This window comes from Sus scrofa, chromosome 13 (genome assembly GCF_054392235.1).
Source record: "Sus scrofa isolate SSC_HxYL_T2T_F1_AM1 chromosome 13, Sscrofa_HxYL_maternal_Yorkshire_Landrace_v2.0, whole genome shotgun sequence".
Classification (NCBI taxonomy): Eukaryota; Metazoa; Chordata; class Mammalia; order Artiodactyla; family Suidae; genus Sus; species Sus scrofa.
Genome location: NC_139395.1, coordinates 167587080 through 167611038, shown reverse-complemented (window position 1 = coordinate 167611038; position 23959 = coordinate 167587080). Strand labels below are relative to the sequence as shown.

Here is a 23959-nt window from a genome sequence, read left to right as displayed (position 1 = left end):
TTCTGAATTAGGTCTATGAATTAAAAGGGTAATTCATGTTCTGACCACCCTAAAAGGTGAGTGACTTAACACAACAATTTATTTCTACCTTATATGGCAGTCTAAGGTAGGACTGAGTTTATTTACTGGGTATCTAGAGACGATAAGACAATAAATACGTGGTTACCAAAGTGAGTCATGGTCGAGGGGAAATAACAACTTAGAGGATAAATCATCATTTTTACACAACTATTGTAGCATATAAAACATTTCCAATAAATATATTATTAAAGCTTTAAAGTGAAAGTGTCTGTAATTTATAGAGGTACAGTTAGCCCTAAGCAAGCTCCTAAAGAAGATATAGCTTCTATCTCCTGCCACAGAATACTAATTTTAAAAAAAACAGAGATAAAGATGTGATAGGAAATAAAGAGAGAAAAGAGAGTAAACAAGGGCAAGTCGGGCAGTTTAAGATAAAGCTAACAGGCTTTAACTTAGCGGGAAGTTCAAAGAAGACTTCCCCATAGAAGCAATATCTAAGACATAGACTGAAGGTGGAGTACATGCTCTCTCTGTGTCAGAGAGAGAGGGTTGTGAGTCTTTCAGGAAGAGGGAAAGGTAGAGAGAATAGACTGAAGATGGGCTTCCAGAGGACAAAACAACAGAGGAATTTGGAAAGTCAATAAGAAAAGTTCTTCCCTGGTGAATTATGGAACCAAAACTGATATGGGATGGAAGTCAAAATAGGAGGAGATTGATGGCTAGAGAAAAAGTAGAAAATTTCAGAATAAGAAGGATGGAAAGATGGAGTAGGGATCATTGATAGACAAACTGGAAAGAGAGAAAGTCATAGTCCAGAAACAGGGTGGAAAATCAACTATTTCAAGGTGCTGCAAGGTCCGAAGCACAATGGAGTAGATGGGCAAAATAGAAGGGTAAAAGGAGTCACAGGTACATGACATTCAAGAAATTGAGCCCAAGGAAAATTTCAGTCACCTGGTCTCATGGTAGGACCTGTAGGCGAGAGGTACATGGTGAGGCAGGTGCCAGAATACTAGTTGATGACCTTGTAAAAGGGTAAAAACTGATGGTGCCAATAGTATACATTTGGAGAGAACATAGTTCGTTTCTTTATTTTGTTTCATTTTTTACAAGAGAGTAGTGATCTTAAAATAGCCCTTGGGAGCAACAAATAGGAACCACCCTCTGACCCCGAGGTATGTAGAATGTGGACGTTTAAGCAGCCATCACCAAGGGATTGTGTTCTAAATGTGTCCTCTAAAGTCTCTGAGAATAAACAAAGTAAAGTCAAAATGTCCCCGATTTCTAAACTAGTTACCACCAGGAAAAAAAAAAAAAAGTTGTCTCAATAAAGAATTTTACCTTTAAACAAAATAGTGAAGAAATCTTGAAAAAGCTTCTAGAATACTTTAAATTATAAATTGTAAATTTTTAAATGATGTTGTACATATATATGTATGTAATAGTGTGTAATTATACACACATAGAGTTAAAATAGTTAATGTTATTTGAAGAGAGGAGAATTTTAAGAAAGAGGTCTATTTATATGTCTCATTCCACTTTTTATTGTAACAAACTAAAGTCAGTCATTTTAGAAACAAAAATGTTTCAAAATTTATAAACTTATTTTCCAGAAAAATAAATCAGAAATTGGCTCTGGTCATAAACGTGTGGGGGGGGTGTTTGTGTGATTAAACGTAAAAATGTACAAGAATATGCAGAGGCTTATAAAACAGTTATGAGGATTTTCATTTTATAATAGAAATGTATAGCCCCTTTATAAGAGAAATGTAAACACTGTAAGTCAAAACATAACTATCTCACTACTTCCATACTTATATTGATCTTTGCATCCTCAATAACATTGTTTTCAAGGTTTTAATGATATGTATGTGCATGCAGCCTTCAAAATTTAAACCTACCAAAAGAAAACTGTTCCATAAACTAAGCAATTATATATTACAGATTTAATTCTCTGTGCATATTAATAATACTGGATTCTTTATCAACCTATTCTTCAGAGGATAAACTGCCTTGGCAAGAAAGATAAATCCTCCTGCTAATAACATCATGTAAAATAAGTTGCTTCATCCTTCTCTATAAACTATGAGATTCTCTGAGTGCTAAAACTGTTTAAAGGTCATTGTCAGTAAGCAACCATTATCTTCTCAAGCTGACATCCAAGGACTTCTCAAGTCACCAAACAATGCAGTCATCCAGATGGGAAGCAGAAACCAGTTAACAAAATAAGGAAGTCTTTAGTCAATAAGCTTATTGGGATTAGGGGAAAGTATTTTATTAGTGAGTAAGAAGGTGACACTTGAGTTCCAGAGGTAGCACTGAGCTGGTCATTATTATCCTGGACAGATGCTCTTCCTAGTGTGAGTCCACATGACTTGCCCAGTGAACCGCACCGTTACATACACCACAGCATACAGGGTATATTTATTTGAATGATCACATGGCGGTTGCCTTATTCTCATCAGTGATAGAGGAAAACGAATGGGAATCAAACAGCCTTTCAGGGCTACAGTGATCCAGTGCTCATGGGGTCACATTAAATTAGGAGGCTGTCTTAAGCTGGCCACTCTTAGGAGGTACTTCCTAGGATGTTCATGCTGAGAACATATAATGCCTTCCCTCCCACTCCTCCCTCCATGCCTGTGTAAGAATTGACATATTTGGACAAGATGAGATTCTGAAAGGAAAATATGCTTCCATTCCAAAATTCTCTAACTGTAAGCTTCAGGAAAATATGAAATGGGTTTTTTTAAAACAACCTGGGATGGGAAGGTAATTACAGACCAAGCAGGCTGTATGTACAGTGGCCTCTGCTTGTTGTTGCTTTGATTATCCTGGTCACATCTAATTGATTTATTGTCACTGCTTTTAATTGGTAGCTTCCCTCAGTGCTTCACATCAAATATTGGTGTCTCTTTAAATTTTTTTTCAGTTGTTTTTAACCACTGCTCTCTATTTTCTCCTTATGCCTCAAAGCATCGGGAGGATGGTTCATACAGATAACTAGGGTTTCTGCTGTATTATTTTAAACTCTGTGAAGGTGTCTTATACTCTCAGTGCTCCTGTTTATTTAATCCTTTTTTGTCTCACCTCATTATGTCCAAATGAACATATTCTGTTTAATCACTGCTTGCTGCCCAGAATGTCTTTCTGACAGATACAAAACCATTTCATTATGTGATAGCAAAAATAAGAGTCAAAAGGAAAACAGTGTGATTGAACATAGGATTGGAAACAATCATCTTCTATTTTATACTTCATTTCTGGCATTCATTTTAAAAGTCATGAAGTTTGAACTCTGGACAACTGGAAAAGGACCATTAATTGGCATGTAACATAGATTGGCCACTTTTCCCCTTTCTCCTGGTAGATTCTGCAGAGAACATTTTTAATACCCCCCCCTCTCAAAATATAGACTTTTTGAACAGTTATTTTCCACTCCATTCCTGCCCATGGAAAGTCGAAAAGTTGCTGGCAACACACTGAATTTTTAAAAGCCCTGGAAACAAGAAAAATTGAGTAAATCACCAGTGCTCTCTAGTGTTCAGAATAAGCAACACCTTGGAAACTACAGCCTCAGCTGCAGCGGCTTTGCTAATGCAGCTGCCGAAGTCTTTTTTGTTAAGAAGAAATGTGGTCTGTTTCCATTATATTTGGTAACCAAAGAGCTTCAGCTTTTCCCATAAATTCTCTGGAAACAGAAATGCTGCACTTTTCAAGTTGGGCGATATTTATTTCATAGTTATCTCTAAAAGCAAAATGAAATGCAATTATATCATTCTTGAAGGGACTGAAAATAGATTTTTTTTTAATAAAAGAAACAATTTCAGCAAGTTTTTCTTATATTTGAGAAAAGGCAATACCAAGAAATTACTTCAGACCCACTATCTATATCTGGAAGTGTGTGTGTGTGTGTGTGTGTGTGTGTGTGTGTGTGTGTGTGTGTGTTTTAAATTGGTCTCTAAATACATGTGAATATGACCTGTTTACTATTGGGATAATTAATTCAATTTTAAAAAATCTACAGAAGATGAAGCAAGTAATCTGTCTTGTCCTACAAGGCAAATAAATAAGGCATTTTCAAGAAAGTCTGCAGGCAAAACCATCTGTTTGAAATCACTCTGATTATAGAAGTTGGTAATTCTTGGTCTCAAGGGAGACAGCTAAATGGATTCTTTTTGACGGTGATACATCTTCCCAGAGGTCCCAAGAAGACTGGAAGCATGAATGTCCCTCCTTCCTACCATGTGGCCACTGGCCCCTCTCTCTTGCACATACCCTCCAAGGCTGGAGGGGCTGAGCAGGGCAGATGAGAGACTGAACCACACCTGGAGCACTGCGGTGAGAGCAGAGGTCCTTGGGGTGCTGTGTACCATGGACAACAATAAGGATGATTAAATGTCAGGAGGAGGATGATTCATATAAACTCATATGAAAACACTGAAAGTTGTTTAGTTTGGCCAGAGAGAGGATGATAATGGTCAGCAAATATGTGACTTGCAGAGAACTTGTTTTAAATGGCATAAATAAAGGATGAAAAGGAAAATGAACTGGTAAGGGTAGAGTGACTTTCTGTAAATATTCCCCAGCCCAATATTTAGGCAATTATGAAAATGTTTCCAAGGAAAAGGGGAAGTTTAAATTCTAGGAGCTAAATTCCAAGTCAGATAAAAGCATGGATGGTCATATTCGAAGGTGTTTTGGAAATTACAGAGTATGCAACATGACTACATAGAATGGATTGACCTCTCCTAATAGCTAAATTAAACAAGTGATCCTCATTTATAATTTCCCTGGAATATCTCCCTACTATTTTTTTTCCTTTTCTATCAGCTCTTTCTCCACACGTTTTACCTATGCCTAGAATTTCTTGATTTTGTCCACTTAATTCATTATGTATACTCACTGTTTTTTCCAAAGAAATGTTCCTTCCTGCCCTATGCCAATGGTCCCCTAGGACAATGTTTTCAATATCCTCAGAGAATAATATAGATAGCTTACAGGTTATGACCATATCCTGTTGCAATGGATGGAATGTTTGTGTCCCCCTCAAATTAATAAGTCAAAAAATTAACCCCGGTGTGATGAAATACCATCATGCTGGGTGATGTGGGTGGGGCACCAAACTGTGGGATAATTATGTCATGAGGGTGAAGCCCTCGTGAGTGAGATTAGAGGAGTCCAGACAGCTCCCTAACCACTATGTGAGGATGCAGGAAGATGCCCCTTTGTAAACCAGAAAGAGGGTTTACTAAGGTCCCAATCATGGTGGCACCCTGGCCTTGGACTGCCAGCCTCTGGAACTGTGAAAAATAAATGTTCATTGTTTAAACCACCCAATCTATTGCAATGCGTCCTGACAGTCTGAGCTAAGATGGCTCTGAACTGCTTAGGTTGAATAGTTTTGTAAAGTCAGGAGGATAACTCAACCTCCCTATGCATCAGTGTGTAAAATGGGGAAAATTATAAGACCGGGTGTGAAAATCAAATGAGTTAACATATGACCACTCAAAATAAAGTCTGCATGTAAGAATAACAGTTAAGGAGTTCCCGTTGTGGTGCAGTGGTTAACAAATATGACTAGGAACCATGAGTTTGCGGGTTTGGTCCCTGGCCTTGCTCAGTGGGTTAAGGATCCGGCGTTGCTGTGAGCTGTGGTGTAGGTCACAGACGCGGCTCGGATCCCATGTTGCTGTGGCTGTGGCGTAGGCCAGTGGCTACAGCTCCAATTTGACCCCTAGCCTGGGAACCTCCACATGCCACGGGAGTGGCCCTAAAAAATGCAAAAGGACAAAAAAAAAAAAAAAAAGAAAAAGGAATAACAGTTAAAATATATTTAAAAAATTAACTATTTTTACTACAATAATAATACATGTTACATTGTGACTGTGTATGTGTGTAATTAAACAAAATTTTCACCATAATTACCTTATGCTGTGCAACGCATTCTATTTTATTCTATATTTCCTAGAAAAATATGATCATAACCCACTAAATAATTTATATGTCTCATTATTGTTTCTTGACCCACAGTTTGAAAAACGGGTCTTGGGATATAAGTCTTAGGCTATAAAGATTTCCAGGATGTAAGAGGAAAGTACGGTGCTCAGACATCATTCCTGGAATTTCTGACAATTTTCACAACTCTGGGATTTCTTTTTAACCTTGCAAGTTCATTCTTTAGTGCTGCCTCTTCTTGTGAACACAGGCTTTTTTTAAAAAAAACTAAAGACAGTAACAACCACTACTACAACAGCCAACAATAAAACTGTCTCCTTACTAGAGTTTCCATGTCCTGAGATAATCAAATGACAGAAGTTTCTAGTACTTGTAAAAGATTATGTTAAAAGGACAAATAAACATGCAGCTCTAAGACTTCAGCAGTGCTAAGCAGAGTTAGATGACTAGGGTATTGAGTGGTTAGGGAGTGGCTTCCTTGCCTTCTTCCTTCCAAAAAAGTATGGTCACCAATGGTACATAAGACCCCCCATGACTCTGTGTGTGTGTGTGTGTGTGTGTGTGTGTGTGTGTGTGTGTGTGTGTGTGTGTGTGTGTAAAACATATGGTAAGGATAAATATTGCTTAATAAAACATTTTTGTTTTAATTATATGCTTATACTTGTGTTAGTGACATAGGATTATTTATGTGGACCCTCATCAAACATTTTGAAAAATACTGTTTCAGATGATCTGACCACTCTGTGTGTGGATTCCAAGAGGGCCACTTCAGTTAGTAACTAAACTCGATCTTTGCTTTCTCATTGATTTCTCTTGCCCTTTCAAAATTTATATAAAAATAAAGATTAAACAATAATATTGTAAAGCAGTGAAGGTGTGCCTGAAACCAAATGGAGAAGTAAAAAATGTAGTAATAATAATAAAGAACAAAAATTAGTCATGGTGAATGCAGCTAGTGGGTGCCCTGCAGAAACGTGTGGGCCAGACGTTAGGTTTCCTGGAGTTCAGAGTTTTGCTCTTAGCGACCTGGTCCTCTAAAAAGCTTGTAGTACAGTCTGAAGCCCTGAGAAAATGTTCGGCTGTCACAGACTTAGCCTTAGGTCCACAAAGCTCCAGACAGGAAGGAAGCAAGCTGAGAAAGTGACAGTTCTCATATGAAGAGGAGTTAACTACCAAACACGTTTTCCACAGTTCTCTGTATTTTCATTGACCCTTGCACTGCAGACATAAAAGATAATTTAATTCTATAGATGCTACTCTCTGCTGACTCTCTATACCTCAATGACTATCATTTTCCAAAGCATTTTTCTGCCCCTTCCTGAGAAGTGTTACATATCTCTTTTGTCCCATATTATGGACTCAGCAACAAGTGAATTTAAGGTATGAATCCATATGTCCTTAAAGGTTTGTCTGGTATACTAATTACTATTGTGTTCTTCAAATATTCTCTTGTTGGTAACTCTCACTGCTAAATTCTGATTTAAAACTGCAAAGAAAGGGGCTTTCATCTTCCAATGATATCATCTAACAATGATCCTAACAAGCAGTTTAATGTATACGACTTAATGTATAGAACATGTGCAAAATCTAAATCTAGGTATGGAATCAAGTCAAAATAATGAATTTAAGAGTTCACTCAGGTCAAATGAGTGAATTAATTGATGTTCTAGAATGCTGTGTATGGTGTGTACATTGGTCAAGGTCAATTATGACAATAACAACAATTGCCAATCTCCATGGCTTCACACAAGTTTATTTCTTGTTCACAAAGAATTTTGCATATGAGTGGGCAGGTGTCTCTGATCACCATAGTTGTTTGGGAACTTGAGCTAACATGATCTATCTCAATACACACTTCATGATGACCACAGCCAAGGAAAAAAAGCATGTCAAATTGCTTAATGAATATATATATACCTGGAAGCAACCTATATCACTTCTGCTCAAAGACAGCATCAATGGGCCAAAGCAAGTCACAGTGCCACGTCTCACTTCAGGGGCATGAGAAAGTGCAAAATTAACACTGTTCAGAAGGAAAATGGGAAGTATCTAGTAAACAACCCTGAGGGATACCATTTTCCTCATCTTCCACATTTACTCAATGACCAAAATCTGTTCACTGACTAATTTCAGCTTCTACTTTCCATTCACTTGTTGACTCAGTCTGTAGTCTCACCATTCTTCAGCCAGATTATAGAGAGGCTTTTAAGCTCCACCCAACAACTCACATCTTACATTCCTGAGAAGTGTTACATATCTCCTTTGTCCCATATTGCGGACTCAGCAACACGTGAATTTAAGATGTGAATCCAGCATTCTTTATTTCACGCCTTCAGCTTCTCCTCACATTTTCCCCTATTACCTTCACTTCCTCATCTCTCAATAGCCACTTCAAATCTTTCATCCTCTATGAAGACTTCCCAGAATGCCCACACTCACCAGTCCATATGATATTTAGTAACACTGCGGTGCTTTTCTCTATTTGTATTTATAAGACCATATATCTGCTTTATTGCAATTATTAATATGTAACCACTGTATATTTACAAGAATGTAAGCTCCCTGAAGGTAAAAGAGTTCTTTCTGAAGAGCCAAGACAATGTCCTGTCATTCTCATTCCATATGCTTCTAACCCACCTATTTTGTCTTTGTGTCCCTAGTAGCTTGAATACTGTCAGGACTCAGTAAAAGCCAAATTAATCTATTAATTTCTATAAGAAATATAAGTGACAGGCATTCCTGATATTTAGGCCCTATCAGAAAGAAAAACTATGTTAAAAATTAAAAATTATTAAATATAGACATAGAGATGAAGAAATGCGAAAGGTGTTTTGGAACATTACGGTTAAGCCATAGTTGTTGTTCAATATTCTCTTGCTGAGCTCACTAGAAATACATATTTTTCTGTGGTTTTTTTGGATGGTGTAGGATAGAGCCTGAGAGTTCTGTTCATTTCTAAGACTCTCCTGGAATGTGATTTTCTTGATATATGTCATTTCAACACTCCTATCACTCAATTCTCCACTTTTATAACTTGATACATTTCCCAACTTTGCAGCTTACTTATATTCTATTTAGTGAGGCTACTTGATTCTTGATGGTTCACAGGAAAGTTGGTTCTCTGTCCCACTCCCAGCTGTAGTATAGCAACTATAGGAATTTATTGTGGAGGATTTGAACCAGAATCCTTGCTTTCATTGGTCATAAGTGTATTTATTCATTAGCCCAGTAGTGGCTAATGCCTTGGGAGCTAGATTAAAGCGTTCCTAAAAGTGTGTGTGTCTACTTGCTTTCTATATTCCATTCTTTTAATCACTTTAGCATCATTAGACTACTAGTGCAGTATGCGAGTTCTACATGCCTGTAGTATAAGGAGTTTCAATATTAAGCTAAAGCCAGAAAGAAAAACATGATAGTTCATTCATACGTCAAAGTAATTATAGTTACTTTGCTCATTCCAAATTTCAAAAATATTAATTCAGCTCAAATAAATTGGGAATTTCCACTGTATAAGAATATGATTTCCTCAATCTATACTGTCAAATTTCAATTTACAGTCTTATCATTAAGAATAACTGCTAATAATAATGATAAGAAGAAGAAGGGGAAGAAGAAGGGGAAAAGGAAAAAGAAGGAGAAGGAGGAGGATGAGGAGGAGAATATCATCTTGTCTTCTTCTCTTTGGTTATATTTTTTAGTCACAAAACAGATTCTCAGCAAACTAAATCTCACTAGAGGTGACTCACTGTTTTCATGCTGCCACTGAAATAAACTGAGTTCCCTGTAGTGTGTGGGTGTCTTTGAAATAAGATCTTAAACAATAAACCCAGGTCCACTGAAAAGGCACATGAAAGAGTCTTTAAGACTTCTAACAGGAGGAAAGTACTGGTCTCCTTTCTCCCATTTTACTAGAACATATCCTTTCCATATAATGGATGTTAGGGGATGAACTCAGCTCTTTAGTACAGATTCCCTTCCTCTTTAGAATCACTGGGAGATCCTCCAATTAGGTTGGAAACAGTTGAAGTTTCCCTATGAGACTGGTCATATTATGTGTGGTCAAATCCAATTTTGTAGAAACCTTGAAAGTTTTCCTATATCAGTGAGAATGTTTGAATCTGGCATAACAGAGGAAACTAAACAGAACAAAGTGGTTGTGTTATTATCTTTTTACCATCTTAAGATAGAACCTAATTTTCCAGGTATGCTTTTCTTCCATGTTCCTCATGGTAAATGGAGCTCTTGCCTCCCTTCAGGTGTATGAGGATTAGAACAAAACTCATGACCTGGCTATCCCTGTCTATGACTGGTTTTGGTGGGGGTGGGGGGCGTCTTATGGTCATGAAGCCAGGTCTTCATGGGATTCTGGCAAATAAACGTCCTTGTGCTTAAGAAAACAATGTAGAAGCTGGTTCTTTCTGCCTCTGGACATTTCCACTTCCTGATGTGACCCAGAAACTACTGTGGATACTTGCACACAGGAAGGTATGTCCCAGGACTGTGCAGCAGAGAGATGGAAGTCATCAGGGAATCATGTCCTTGATGTTATTTCTGAACTGTTCATCCTACTGTACTTGGGCCTGCTTTCTTCTTCTTCTTGACTTTTTAGTTATGAGGGGGAAAAAAAATAACCCTTCATTCATTAAGGTATTTTGAATAATATTCAGGGACAATTTATTCTTGTTTCAGTGACTCTGTTCTTATTTCTGGCTATTGTTCACAACCCAGTGACAAAACCATCTTAATTTCCCACTGGCTCCTTTTAGAGTTGCCAGATAAAATACAGGAAGCCCAGTTAAATTTGAATTTCAGATGAACAACAAATAATTATTTTAGGATTGTTACCAATGTTATCAATTATCAATGTTAGGGACATACAAAAAATTATTCAATATTTATCTGAAATCCAAATTTAACTAAGTACCCTATATTTTTGTTAAATCTGCAACCCCAGTTCTATTAGAATAATATTAGGAAGAAGAGTTTTTTAAAAATTACATCGCAATAGGGCAGTGGGAAGTAGAATGAAATATAGCATGTGTGATTCAATGAACAGGCATCTCATATGATTTACAAGGCCTATAAGCACAAAGAAAAAAAAACCTAACTCAAATTTTCTTTAATAAATACAGATAATATAAATACTCATAAATGCATATGTGTAGAAAACCAAATATATTACTACCAGATGTATCATGATGGAAATAATCTAAAAGAAGGGAAATTTCCTTCAATATCAATATTGCATTAATTACAACCCTTAGAAGCATACTTATGAAAGGCACTACTTTTAAACTAACTCCAACTTTTTGTTTTCAACAGGCCTCATGCCTGTTCAGATAGATCCCAGGATTCAAGGTCTCCAGATATGGCATTTAATTTGTATTCACTGGAAAGAATTTGTAAACATCTCATGAAGAGAGATTAGGAAGGAGTTACTAGTTTGCTCTAATGTTAAAAGTACATGGAATGTGATGCTCTGGATTTGAGGCCCAAGAAATAATTTAAGGATAAAAACCTAGGAAAATGGGCATATATCCACTTATTTTTGCAAAGGTTTTATAAGATTTTAAGCAACATATTTAACCTATAATTCTTAACATTTAAAATGAGGAAATGAATTACCATACAGGACTTTTTTATTGTTATAAAATTTAAAAGTACTTTGCAAATGATAGGTCCCAGTAAAACTATAAATTGACATGTGAGTACTACAAATAAAACAGGTTCTAAAAAATCATCAACTAGAGAGCTCTAATTCTGGAAATATTCTCACCACTGCAATCCACAAGGATTTTATGCCAGCTTCTCTTATATGTCTTTCTAAGAATCCATTTTACATCATGACTTTTCTCAAAAACTGTCTATCTCTTTTATATAAAACCTCATTATCAAACTATCTTAGCGATGCAGATGCTCTCAATGGCAGGCAACTGAGTTTTATTATCTCTGCAATTGTTTCCTTGAAGAGCAAATATGGACCTGTTTCTTTTATATGAATGCCATGATTTAAGAACTTCTTAAGTTTGGCAAGTGAGGATTATTCAATTTATGTCACACTTGGAACTTTGGTCTTCTAATTTGATTATTTTGACTTTTAGCATCTCTCTGTAGAACTACAGATAGATTGAATGCTTTATTTAAAGCAATTCTCCTGTCATGGGGGAAAAAAATGGAATGAGTTATTAAGTTCAGTATAAGCCTTTGATTATTTTAGAATTAAAAGCCTATGGAAGCTAAAATGTTTTTGAGATTTTCTCAGAGAAGGTTTATAGGAAGAAATGTTTGTAAATTGTTAATCAGGATAAACACATTCTAATCAAACACACAGAAATTTTAATTGTTCTTTAAAACTCATACTTTCAAGATGTTGCCAGGATAAATGATTGTCTTCTAATTATACAATTGTTCTTGCTGCAGCACTTCAGTATCCAATCAAGACTGTTAGGGTATGAAGATGTGGAATAGTGTGAAATATGTTTATGAACATAAAGAAGTCTATGGCTCTAAAACTATGCCATATTTCTGGCACCCTGGCCTCTTTCTTGTACAAAGAAGAAAAGTTGATAAATTTCAAAAGTATTCAAATTGAAACTTCATTGTTCTAATAGTATAATGGTATGCTGAGAAAAGCTAATGAAAAAAAAGTGCCTTAAAATACATTTCTTTAACACAGAAAACCTCAGTAACTATTTTATTCTCATTAATTTTCCGAATTTAATCTCCAAACACATTTTGAGCTCCAGCTATGTGTCATGTACAACATAGCACTGGGAAATAGAAAAAAAATTAAATATTATCTCTTCTTTTTAGGGACTTTATTTAAGGAGATCATAACAAATCCTCTGTAATCTGGGGATTTTGTCACCAGCATTGTTTGTTTGTTTTTGCTTAATTTTATTTTCTTTAAGGAAAAGATATGTAATCTACTCAATTCTGATTTTATGGCTGTATTTCTGGGTATAAGAATAGTTTGGAATTTTATGTAAAGTAATTTCTTATACCCCAGTCAGTTACTGGCATCCATGACAATTTTTAAATACTATATACATTTGATAAGATTACATCATGTTTTAGAAATAACTTAAGTACTTAGCACAGTGTATGGCAAATAGTAGGTATACCATAAATGGTTATTTTTTCTATCAACGTCACAGTAGACTTATATCACAAATAGATTTTTTTTTGCCACTTTTTTTTTTTTTTTTTTTTTTTAGGGCTGCACCCACAGCATGTGTAGGTTCCCAGGCTAGGGGTCAAATTGGAGCTACAGCTGCCGGCCTACACCACAGCCATAGCAACACAGGATCCAAGCTGCATCTGCGACCTACACCACAGTTCATGGCAATGCTGAATCCTTAACCTACTGAGTGAGGCCAGGGATCAAACCCACAACCTCCTGGTTCCTAGTCAGATTCGTTTCCACTGCACAACAACAGGAACTCTACAAACAGATTTTTTAAAAGCTGTAGTTATGACTGAAGTCAGGAAACATGAATTCAAAGGTAATGTTCCTAGATATTAATACAAACAAAAAAAACCTGAAAATTCCTTAATTCTTATTAAAGAAAATTGTGGAGTGAAAAAAAAAAAAGAATTAAAAAATGTGTGTGCCAGTGTCAGGTAGGAAATCGTCAATCAAAGGCATAGATAGGAGTTCTCTTGTAGTACAAGCTTGCGTTGCTGCTATGGTGAGGGTTCAATCCCTGGCCTGGGAACTTCCACATGCTGTGGGTATGACCCCCAATTTTTTTTAAGGCATAAATATAAGCTAAGTATCTTTCTTTATATTTGGAGAATTTTTTTTAAAATAGAAAACAAAAATAGAACAAAAAGGTCATAGCAAATAAAATTGTGTGGGTTTTGTAAGTACAGGGTTCTAAATAGATTACTAAGAAATTTTAAATATATATTCTAGATGGATGATTGAGATGATTTCATATCTATATATAAAATACTATATATAATATATTGATATACATATACAGTCAAAGTGATGAAAAGAACAGAGAGAAAGAGAGGGACTCATGCAGCTAATGAAAGGAGCAGTGTAAGCAATTTAGTCATTGACCACAGAGATAACATTCCAAGAAACACAAACCTTCAACAAATTCTATTATATCCTTTCTTTTTCATGTTATTACTCAGTATTAACCAACCACTAACTAATGCTGAAAATGATGACACAGAAGCAAAATGAAAAATAGGGCAACCCACAGATCTTTTTGCCTTTTGTCCTTCCTTACTCGGCAAGCTGAAGGTAGAATATGTCGTTGGAAAGTACACATATCAAAAAGTGAAATAAAAATGGTTGAGTTCTAGTCAGAACAAAATACATGTGCCATGGGAGTTACTAAACGCCAACTGTGTAATTTTGGCGACTCTGGATATGAGTTAACTGTTCTTACTTTTTCATTTAAGACTATCATCATACAATATAAATATAAACATAAAAGTTACACTTAAAAATTATTTTTTTAAACTTAGAACAATACTGAATAGGAAATATAATGAACCCTGACAAGTCAAAAGAAAAACTGCAGTAGAAACGAAAAAAAAAAAAACTTTTTAAACTTTAATTTTAATACTGTTAACAGCATTTTTCTTTTCTTTTTAAAAAAGTGCCCTTATGTTTTCATTTTGCACAAGACCTGGAAGCATGCCTACTTAAAGTCTCCCCAACAGGAGCAATATCTGTTGCATTATGTCAGAATCTCATTCTTGCTTCTCTATCACAGACTGCAGCTTCTTTATATTTTCCAATAAAAGCCTATGCGGCTCTCACTACTCTGACTTCAGGGCCGATGTTATTAGTCTGTTTTAGCTTCAAACATGGCACAAAGTTTATGTGTTTTTGGTATATGCAGAGAATTTATGAGAGTGCATGGAATATATTCCTTTTTAGAGCTCACAATTTGTGGAGCAATACTTAAACTGGGGGTCAAATCTAGATGAGAAAAACGGGAAGTAAGAGACATAACAATTTGTTATGGTTATGCCTTACTTTGTGACCTATAATAGGGAAACTGCAGGTTGAGGGGCACATGAAAGCTGTCTTTTTTTTTGTATGTGTGTCTTTTTGCCATTTCTTGGGCTGCTCCCGCAGCATATGGAGATTCCCAGGTTAGGGGTCGAATCAGAGCTATAGCCGCCGGCCTACGCCAGAGCCACAGCAACGAGGGATCTGAGCCAAGTCTGCAACCTACACCATAGCTCACAGCAACGCCGGATCCTTAACCCACTAAGCAAGGCCAGGGATCAAACCCACAACCTCTTGGTTCCTAGTCGGATTTGTTAACCAGTGAGCCACAACAGGAACTCCGAAAGCTGTCTTCTATAATAACAAGACCAAAACAAGAGCTGGTGCCTACATCACTGAATGTTCACTGTATCCTAGACTTTCTTCCAGGTGTTACATCAACCTCATTTCATTTCTTCCTTGAAACAACTGTTTTGAGATAGGTATTTTAATTCAATTTTATAGATAAAAGAGAGGCATGGAGAAGCAGAAGATCACATAACTCATAAAATTTGGAGCCAGTAATTAAACTTACAGCTGCCTGAATTCCAAACCCAGCTCCTCATCTCTATTCCCTAGTCTAAGGGCACCCATTTGTTTAAAACAGTTCAAGAAGCTAAATTAAGAACAATGAGTAGAAACTGTTGGGGGAGTTCCCCTTGTGGCTTGGGGGTAACAAAACCTGCTAGAATCCATGAGGTTGCAGGTTTGATTCCTGGTCCCGCTCAGTGGGTTAAGGATCCAGGATTGCCATGAACTGTGGTGTAGGTTGCAGATGCAGTCCAGATCCTGTGATGCTGTAGCTGTCACATTGGCTGGCAACTGCAGCTTCAATTCACTTCACCCCCTAGCCTGGGAGGGATCTTCCATGTGCCGTGGAAGCAGCCCTAAAAAGCAAAAAAAAAAAAAAAAAAAAAAAAAAAAAAATAAGCAACAAAGAAAGAAAAGGAATGGAACGGAAAGGAAACCATTGGGAGAAAGATCTGCACCATATCAGACTGCAAATCTGCTATGCACTTTTAAGCTGATGTTAGGAAATAATACTTAAAACCTTGATCAAATCTAAGGAAGAAAAGCCAAAGAAGTGGATGGCATAGCCATTTTTTACTTGAGGAACCACTAAAAAACTATGGAAGGACCAAAGCTCTCTTAAAGTTGTAAATGAAATGCATTGCCTTTAAAATTTATAGGCTTGCTGTCACTAATAATATTAAAAACAAACATCATTGCACTGTGCAAAAATGGTGACATAGTTTAGAGACTAAAAATCTGGGATGATTGTAGACAAGGAACTTGAAATTGATTTCCATTTCAGAACAAATTAATTATGAGATTACAGAAAGTCATTTAATTTCTCCAAGTATAGATTTCATCATCTATAAAACATGAATCTTAATGATAACACACATGGTTATTGCGAAGATTGAATGATACTATATCTGCAACACCTACCTCAATGCCTTGCATAGAAAGTAATGCTCAATAAAGGTGTGCATGGGTATGACAAGTAGTGAGGAGAAAGTATCTCCATTTTGATTCAGAGATTAGTTCACATGACATTAGAATATCCCCTGAATTAATAGAGGAAATGACTCAGTATCTAAAACTACATGCTTGGTAGGAAGCCAAAGGAGACGTAAAATGCAGATATAAATATAGTAACTGGAATTTAAACTAAAACCCCAAGTACAGGTAGTGAATAAAGATAGAATAAACACCAGACAATATTTCAGCATGTGAGAGACAATTCTATAACTCAGGAAGGTGAAGAGGAACTGGAAGTTGCATATTGTGCTCAAACTGTGCTGTCCACCATGGTAGCTATTGGAGGCATATGGCTATGCAATTTTAAATATAAATTATTTAAAAATAAATAAAATAGGGCATTCCCATTGTGGCTCAGCAGTAGCAAACCTGACTAGTATCCATGAGGATGCAAGTTTGATCCCTGGCCCCACTCAGTGGGTTAAGGATCCGGCATTGCCATGAGCTGCAGTGTAGGTCACAGACACAGCTTGGATTCCACATTGCTGTGGACTGTGGTGTAAGCCAGCAGCTACAGCTCTGAATAAACACCTAGCCTGGGAACCTCTATATGCTGCAGGTGTGACCCCAAAAAGCAAAAAATAAATAAAATATAATAAAATAAAACAGATGAATAAATAAAATGACAGTTCCCTCGTGGCTCAATGGGTTAAGGATCCAGTGATGTCACTGCTGTGACTCTGGTTTCAGCTGTGGTGCGAGTTCAATCCCTGCCCTGGGAAACTACCACATGCCATAGGCGTGACAAAAAAATGAATAAATAAATAAATAAATAAATACATAAATAAAATTTTAAAATCCAGTGTTTACTATTCACATTTCAAATTCACAATAGCCACATATACCTAACATTACTACGTTGGATGGAGAAGATAAGGAATATTTGCATTGTTTCAGAAAGTTCTGTTGGACAGTGCTATCTTCAGAGAAAGGCAAGATGCTACATATATTTGGATCTGTGGTTTCAGCCTTGGGTAAAGTCTCTACTTTCTCCCTTATTATGCATATTTATTTATTTTCTCCTTCCACATTTCTACTTTTTCACCGAATATTTAGAAGGAAATCAATAAAAGCTCTAGGATAAACAGAATTCTAAGAAAGCTTCCAAAACTTCCACTACTAGTATGTGCATCCACTGTAACTGTCCACTTTGAATGTGGGTGGGCCTGACCTAATCAGGTAAGCCCTTTTAAAATAGGGCTTAGAAATAAGATAGAGAAGTCATCAGAGATTTAAAGCCACATAGACATTCTCTTGCTGGCCTTGACCAAGTAAATGGCAGTGTCGTAGGGAAAGTCATGTGCAAGGGAATAAACAGGTACATTCTAAGAACTAAGAGCAGCCCTAGTCAACAGCCAGCAAGAAGATAGATAGGGACCTTGGTCCTACAATCGAAAGAATCTGAATTCTGTCAAGAATCCTGAATGGCTTTGGAAGCCAACCTGACCCTCGGATAAGAACCTGGACATGGCCAACACCTTGATATTGGCCTTGGAGGACCGTGAGGAGAGAACCCAGTTGAGCCATGCCTAAACTTCTAACCTACAGAAAAGTGAGATAATAAATGAGTGTGGTTTTCAGCTGTGAAGTGCATAATATAGTTGTTGTGCAGTAATAAAAAGCCCCTAGTAATACAACCACACACACACACACCTGCCTGTACTCATACGCACCCATGTTTTTTTCTCCTATAAGCACAAGAAATATAAATTTTTTTACCTGTTATATATTTATTTTTTCTACTGTACAGCATGGTGACCCAGTTACATATACATGTATACATTCTTTTTTTCTCACATTATCATGCTCCATCATAAATGACTAGACATAGTTCCCAGTGCTACACGGAAGGATCTCATTTTTAAATGCAGTATGGTTTTATTTTACTAGGACAAAAGGTTATAAGAAAGTATGTTCAAAATTTTGCTGCTGGCTTTGACAGGGAAATAGAAAAGAGGTGAAGCAATTAGCTGGTTCTCCAGCATTTTTACATTTTCTTCAGATAGAAACTAATGTACTTGACTCTCTACAACTCTGAGAAAGGTAATAAATTTTCCCTGTAACACAAAGAAGCCTCCAAAAGCATTTTGATGACTGCTTAAAGGTACCAAATTACCACACATGGTGGGTAAAATTGTTCCTTTAGGTTAAACCACTGTCCCCCAAAGCCGCTATTAAAGTGTCATGTGTTATATGGTGGGTGGGTAGAGAGTGAAGGGTTCTCATTAAAGTCCACTGCTACCTTAACAAAAACTGGATTATCATTCTTTAACAGAAAACAGGCCTGAAGCAAACAGGCTGAAGGTTAGATAAGCTTGCATAGGGAGAAGAAAAACATAAAAGTCAAGAATTATTCCCACAGCAGGCAGATCTGGCTGGTACCTGAGGGAGAAGCTCTCACTGAGTGAGGTTTGCTGGAACACGCACTGGGGAACCCAAGTGCAAGAGTGAGGAGAGGAAGACTAAGACAAGCCTTACGTGCTTTATAATTTTGCTCACTGTCCCCTGCTGTGTAAACACCACCTTTCAGTCACACACACATTACCTCCCTGGAGGAAGGAAATATCTGAAAAAGACTGCTTGCCTAAGAAGGCTCTTGACAGAAACTTGAGGCGCCCTGAGAAGAGACCTTTGCAAAAGAACAGGAGAACCCAATTAACTTTGCACTGACGAACTTCTGTCACAGTTCTTTATCAGAGGAAGGGTGGAAGACAGAAACTAGACATGAAATAAGGCTGCTGAGTGAACAGGCAGCTAATGGTTTCCTGCATCCCTATTCCTTTGTAAAAAAAAAAAAAAAATTACCTTCGATGGAAATAGTTTTTCAACAATAATATTATTGCTGTATCAGAATTACAGAAGACATAACAGGTCAAGTATAAAGTATGACCAAATAGTTCTCTGAAATAAGCTTTTGAAAATTCCACAACATGTACACTGGGCAATTCTGCATTCAAATTTAGTTTACTATACTTTTCATAAAATGGAATGTTTGAAGTGTGCTGTTCTTTAATGCTTTTCACTTGGGTTAGCCTTGCTATCTTGGGGATGTGTAGCTTGAGGTCAAGGGCTCTATTTTTCTTTTGAGTCCATCTTAAAACTAGTATTGTGCTGGAAAGAGGATAAATTGTCAGTGAATAGCCAGTGATTATTTAACGATTTACCACTGATGCCAAGGATGAAGATCAATGACTGCTGCAGGGACATGTGACACAACATCTTTAAATACACATACATACACACCAGGACACACGAACACTCCCAAAATACAGAACTAGCCATGAGGAAATGTGACAAACATCTTGTAACCCTTCCAATTTCAGGAGGAGAAAAAGATGAAAAGCAGCATTTCTTCCCCCCCAATCTCACCTTGGCCCTACCTTCAAACAATGCCACATTCAATCATTCTAGTTTTGACTTAGCAGAAGAGCATTTCACCAGGAATGCCTATGCTAGCCTGGCATAATATTTGCTTTATAAATCAGGGATTGTTTGTTCAACCTTGCACACCCAAAACTCATTGGTGACTGTGTCAAATGCTTCAGTCAAAAGTAGCTGCTGCATACCCTTCAAAGAACAAACATCATCATATATCATCCAGAAGAGTTAGCTTATCTATGACAACTTATAATTTTAAGATTGAACATAAGATTCATAGCAGCATGCCAATCAGGATGAAGAAGTAGAATAAAGATGTGCTGGCAAAAATAAAGTAGGGGAAGAAATGCTGGGCAGCAATACCATCTATAAATTAAGGGAGACATCAGAACACCATTCCAAATGGGCTATCCTGCTTTCCCCAGAAGACATTTTCATCCATGTATTTACACGGGATGGGAATTAAGTTTTTCTGCTACAGTTGAACACATTTTGGGAATTAGATATATATGAAGCGATTTGGTTCAACCATCAGATATAACTTAAATATGGTTATTTCTTCTAGGTACCCACAAATAAGTGATTAAAGATGTACCACTTAAATGCTCTTGCAGGACACATTTAGACTACTCATTTACTATCAATTTAGGAAGAAAAAAATCAATATCAGAAATTAGGGGGACCACTAGTCCTTATTGCCTTCAATATAGAGCCCCCCCAAAACAGTATAATCTTCTCCCTGCTCTTCTTTTCAGCCTCATATTTTACTAGATTCATTCACTTGTGCTGCATAACATATGACCCCAAACTTTGTGACTTAAGCAGAATCATTTGTATAGCTCAGTTTCAGTTTGGTAACTTGGGTCAGGTTTACCCGCACATCTGTCAGGTCTCCTGTCTCAGGTGGTTCACCCATACATCTGTGATGGGCAGCCAGGTTGTGGCAGGCGGTTTGAGGATGGCCTCAACTGGAATGGCTGGCTTTACTCCTCAAGGTCTCCCATTCTCCCATAACTCAACTCATCCTTGTTCATAGAGCTGCTTCCGGGAGAGTGACAAGAAGCATCAAGGCTCCTTGAGTCTCTGCTCAGAACTGGCCCATTTCTTCTGCAGCATTCTACGGGTGAAGTAAGTATAAGGCCACCCCTAATTCAAGGGGTAGGTAAACAGACTCCATTTCTTTATGGGAAGAGCTGAAAAGTCATATTGTTAATGCCATGGATCCAGGGAGGGGAATAACTGCAGCCATTTTTACAATCTAATATTCAACCAAGATTCTAGATTACATACTGTAGTGCTCTGAGAGCTCCACATTCTCTCTCTTATCTGCAAGGCTTTACATACACAGTGCTTTTTTTTTTTTTTCTCCTATCTTCACTATTCCTTTTCTCTAATGACTTCCAAGATGAGGCCAATATTCCTTCTATCAAGATCACTGCCCTTGGGTACATATTTTCTATGTATAAACTTGAAATTCTCTCTCTCAGTCAAACCTAAAAGATGTGAGAGTTCATGAAATTAATCTAAATAGTCATAGCTTAAAAAGAAAAAATTCAAAGCAACTGAAGCGTTCTATCCAGTAACTTTTCCTCCAAAAGATAAAATTGGATTCTTAATATTATCAACTAATTCAGATGCCATAACTTACACAGAATGTTAAAAAGTATGGGTCTGAAAATCGGTTCTGAAGGACTCCATTTGTCACCTCTCCATGAGGATTTGCTATAATTTATGACTATTCTATATATTTTAGTCTACTATTGGTTTTCTAGCTGGGTTGGCACTTAGACGGAAGTCTAGCATCTTGCTCATTAACTTTTTCTGTGATAGACTGTCAAAAGTCCCATCTGAACTCCTATTCAATTACATCTACTTCTGATCCCTAATATAATTACTTGGTCACTGCCATGGCGAGTTATAAATTGTCTGATGATAACCAATTTTCCTTTCAGTGACCTAATACACTTTTCCAATTTTGTACCCCAAATGAGCCAAACTGTCTGTTTCTCAAGAACAATTTCAAAATTTTGGCTATTTTAATTCAAGTACTTATCTTCTTACCTTTTGTACATAACATATACGGATAATACTCTAGCATAATTATCCTACTTCTTGCCAAATTGCATGCCACCCACTTACTAGTAGTTTAATATCTTTAATTAGAGACAAAAAATTTAATAGAACCATTTTTCCGCTAAGCCCCAAAACACGTAAAATACTTTACATCATCACATCTGATATATGGAAGTTCTAGATGAATTTTTATTATAACTCAATAAGTTTTCTCACATTAAGTTTCTCATAAAAGTACACTCAGTTTGAATGAGCAATGGAAAATCTGATGTCCTACATGCGTATTTTTTCACTGCTTCTCTTTTTGCTCTATGAAATATTTCTGTCTTGAAATTATTTCAGGGTTTAAGTTTGACAGTAGGCTGGTTTTAAGATTTACTATGACTTTTTGATGTCATAGTTATCCATCCATCCACTCATATATTTATTTATTTTTGAGGAGGTTAAAATGATTTATTAATATGCTACCTATGCAAACTTGATAACTACAGAGCATATAGAAAAAAATAGCTAGACATGATCTCTACTTCACACGTTTGTTGAGAGAGTTAAAGGACAAAACACAACACAAGCAACACAATGGAACAGCACTTGGCACACCATAAGCACCCAATAAACATCATTACTGAGGAGTTCCCGTCATGGCACAGTGGAGATGGATCCAACTGGGAACCATGGGGTTGCGGGTTCAATCCCTGGCCTCACTCAGTGGGTTAAGGATCTGGCATTGCCGTGAGCTGTGGTGTAGGTTGCAGACGCGGCTCAGATCTGGTGTGGCTATGGCATAGGCAGGCAGCTGTAGCTCCGATTAGACCCCTAGCCTGGGAATCTCCAGGTGCCGGGTGTGCGGCCCTAAAAAGACAAAATACAAAAAACAACCACCACAAAAAATTATTACTGAAATTACTCCCTGTCTTAGATGAAGTTTATAATTTCTCATAATATCTTTTTAGCATCTTCCAACTCATTTATTGAAATAATAGGACCATTTCCATAAAAGCCTTGTAAATTAATTTTTTTTTTTTTTTTTTTTTTTTTAGAGAAATGTTGTGTTTAATGGTCAAGCTCAGCACACTCCAGCACCGGGCATGGCCTTGGAGTCGAAGCAGCAGGGACGGGTAGGTGACCTCCACGAAGCCTCACATGGCTAAGAGGATAAGGAAGGCGACCATCAAACAGAAGAGCTCCATGGCCTCAGACAGGGCAAAGCCCAGAGTGGCACAGGAGAAGAGCTGCTGCTTCAGAGACAGGTTCCTGGCATAGCCAATGATCAAGCTGCCAAACACTGTCCCAATGCCAGCCCCGGAACCAGCCACACCAACTGTGGCGGCCCCAGCACCAATAAACTTGGCCGCTGTGTCAATGTCCTGGGAGACAACACTGGTCTGGAACTCCCGCCTGGCCACCTGGAGTGGGACACTGCTGCAGGGAGGCTGTTCAGATGGGATTTCTGGCCTACTCAGGAAGGAGGCAGACACAGGCCTGATCAGATCCCTGGTACAAGAGCGGAGCAGAGCAGGAGAAATGAGTAGTGCCCCAGTGGTCTGCATTTTTTTCTGTCTTGGGGCTTCAGCTCTAGGACTCAGCTCTCAGTGCCCCCTAAAGTAATATTTTTTATAGTAATTCTTTAGGACCTTAAAGTTGAGATTTCTTTTTTTTGATAAAATATTCTTCATTTCTTGATAAATCTTTTCTGTTTCATATTTCAACACCCTCATATCCTTTTCTCAAGGCTGATATGGGTGGTAAGTAAGATAAACTTATAGATGGGCCTACCCATGTGTTCACAACGAGGATGGACGAGGACTCAAGCTGCCTCCTGTTCAGCTCTGCAGTAACCATGACCGTCCATCACCATGACTGCTGTTTATTCCTGCAGATGGCTTTGAGCTGAAGCTTCCTTGAAGCCTGAGCTTTACCACGCATTAAATAATATTTTAAGAGCAAAGCTTTGGAGTTAAATTA

At 37.3% G+C, this 23959-nt stretch overlaps 1 long non-coding RNA gene and 1 pseudogene across 2 annotated transcripts in view; both read right to left on the bottom strand.

Moving 5' to 3' along the window:
- The window catches only part of LOC102158095 (uncharacterized), an 899417-nt gene that overhangs the window by 185698 nt on the left and 689760 nt on the right, over window positions 1–23959 (bottom strand). The window lies entirely within an intron of this gene.
- LOC100519871 (ATP synthase F(0) complex subunit C1, mitochondrial pseudogene) lies at window positions 21279–23550 on the bottom strand (annotated as a pseudogene). The gene has a single exon (XR_014825315.1). The product of XR_014825315.1 is annotated as an ATP synthase F(0) complex subunit C1, mitochondrial pseudogene (transcript).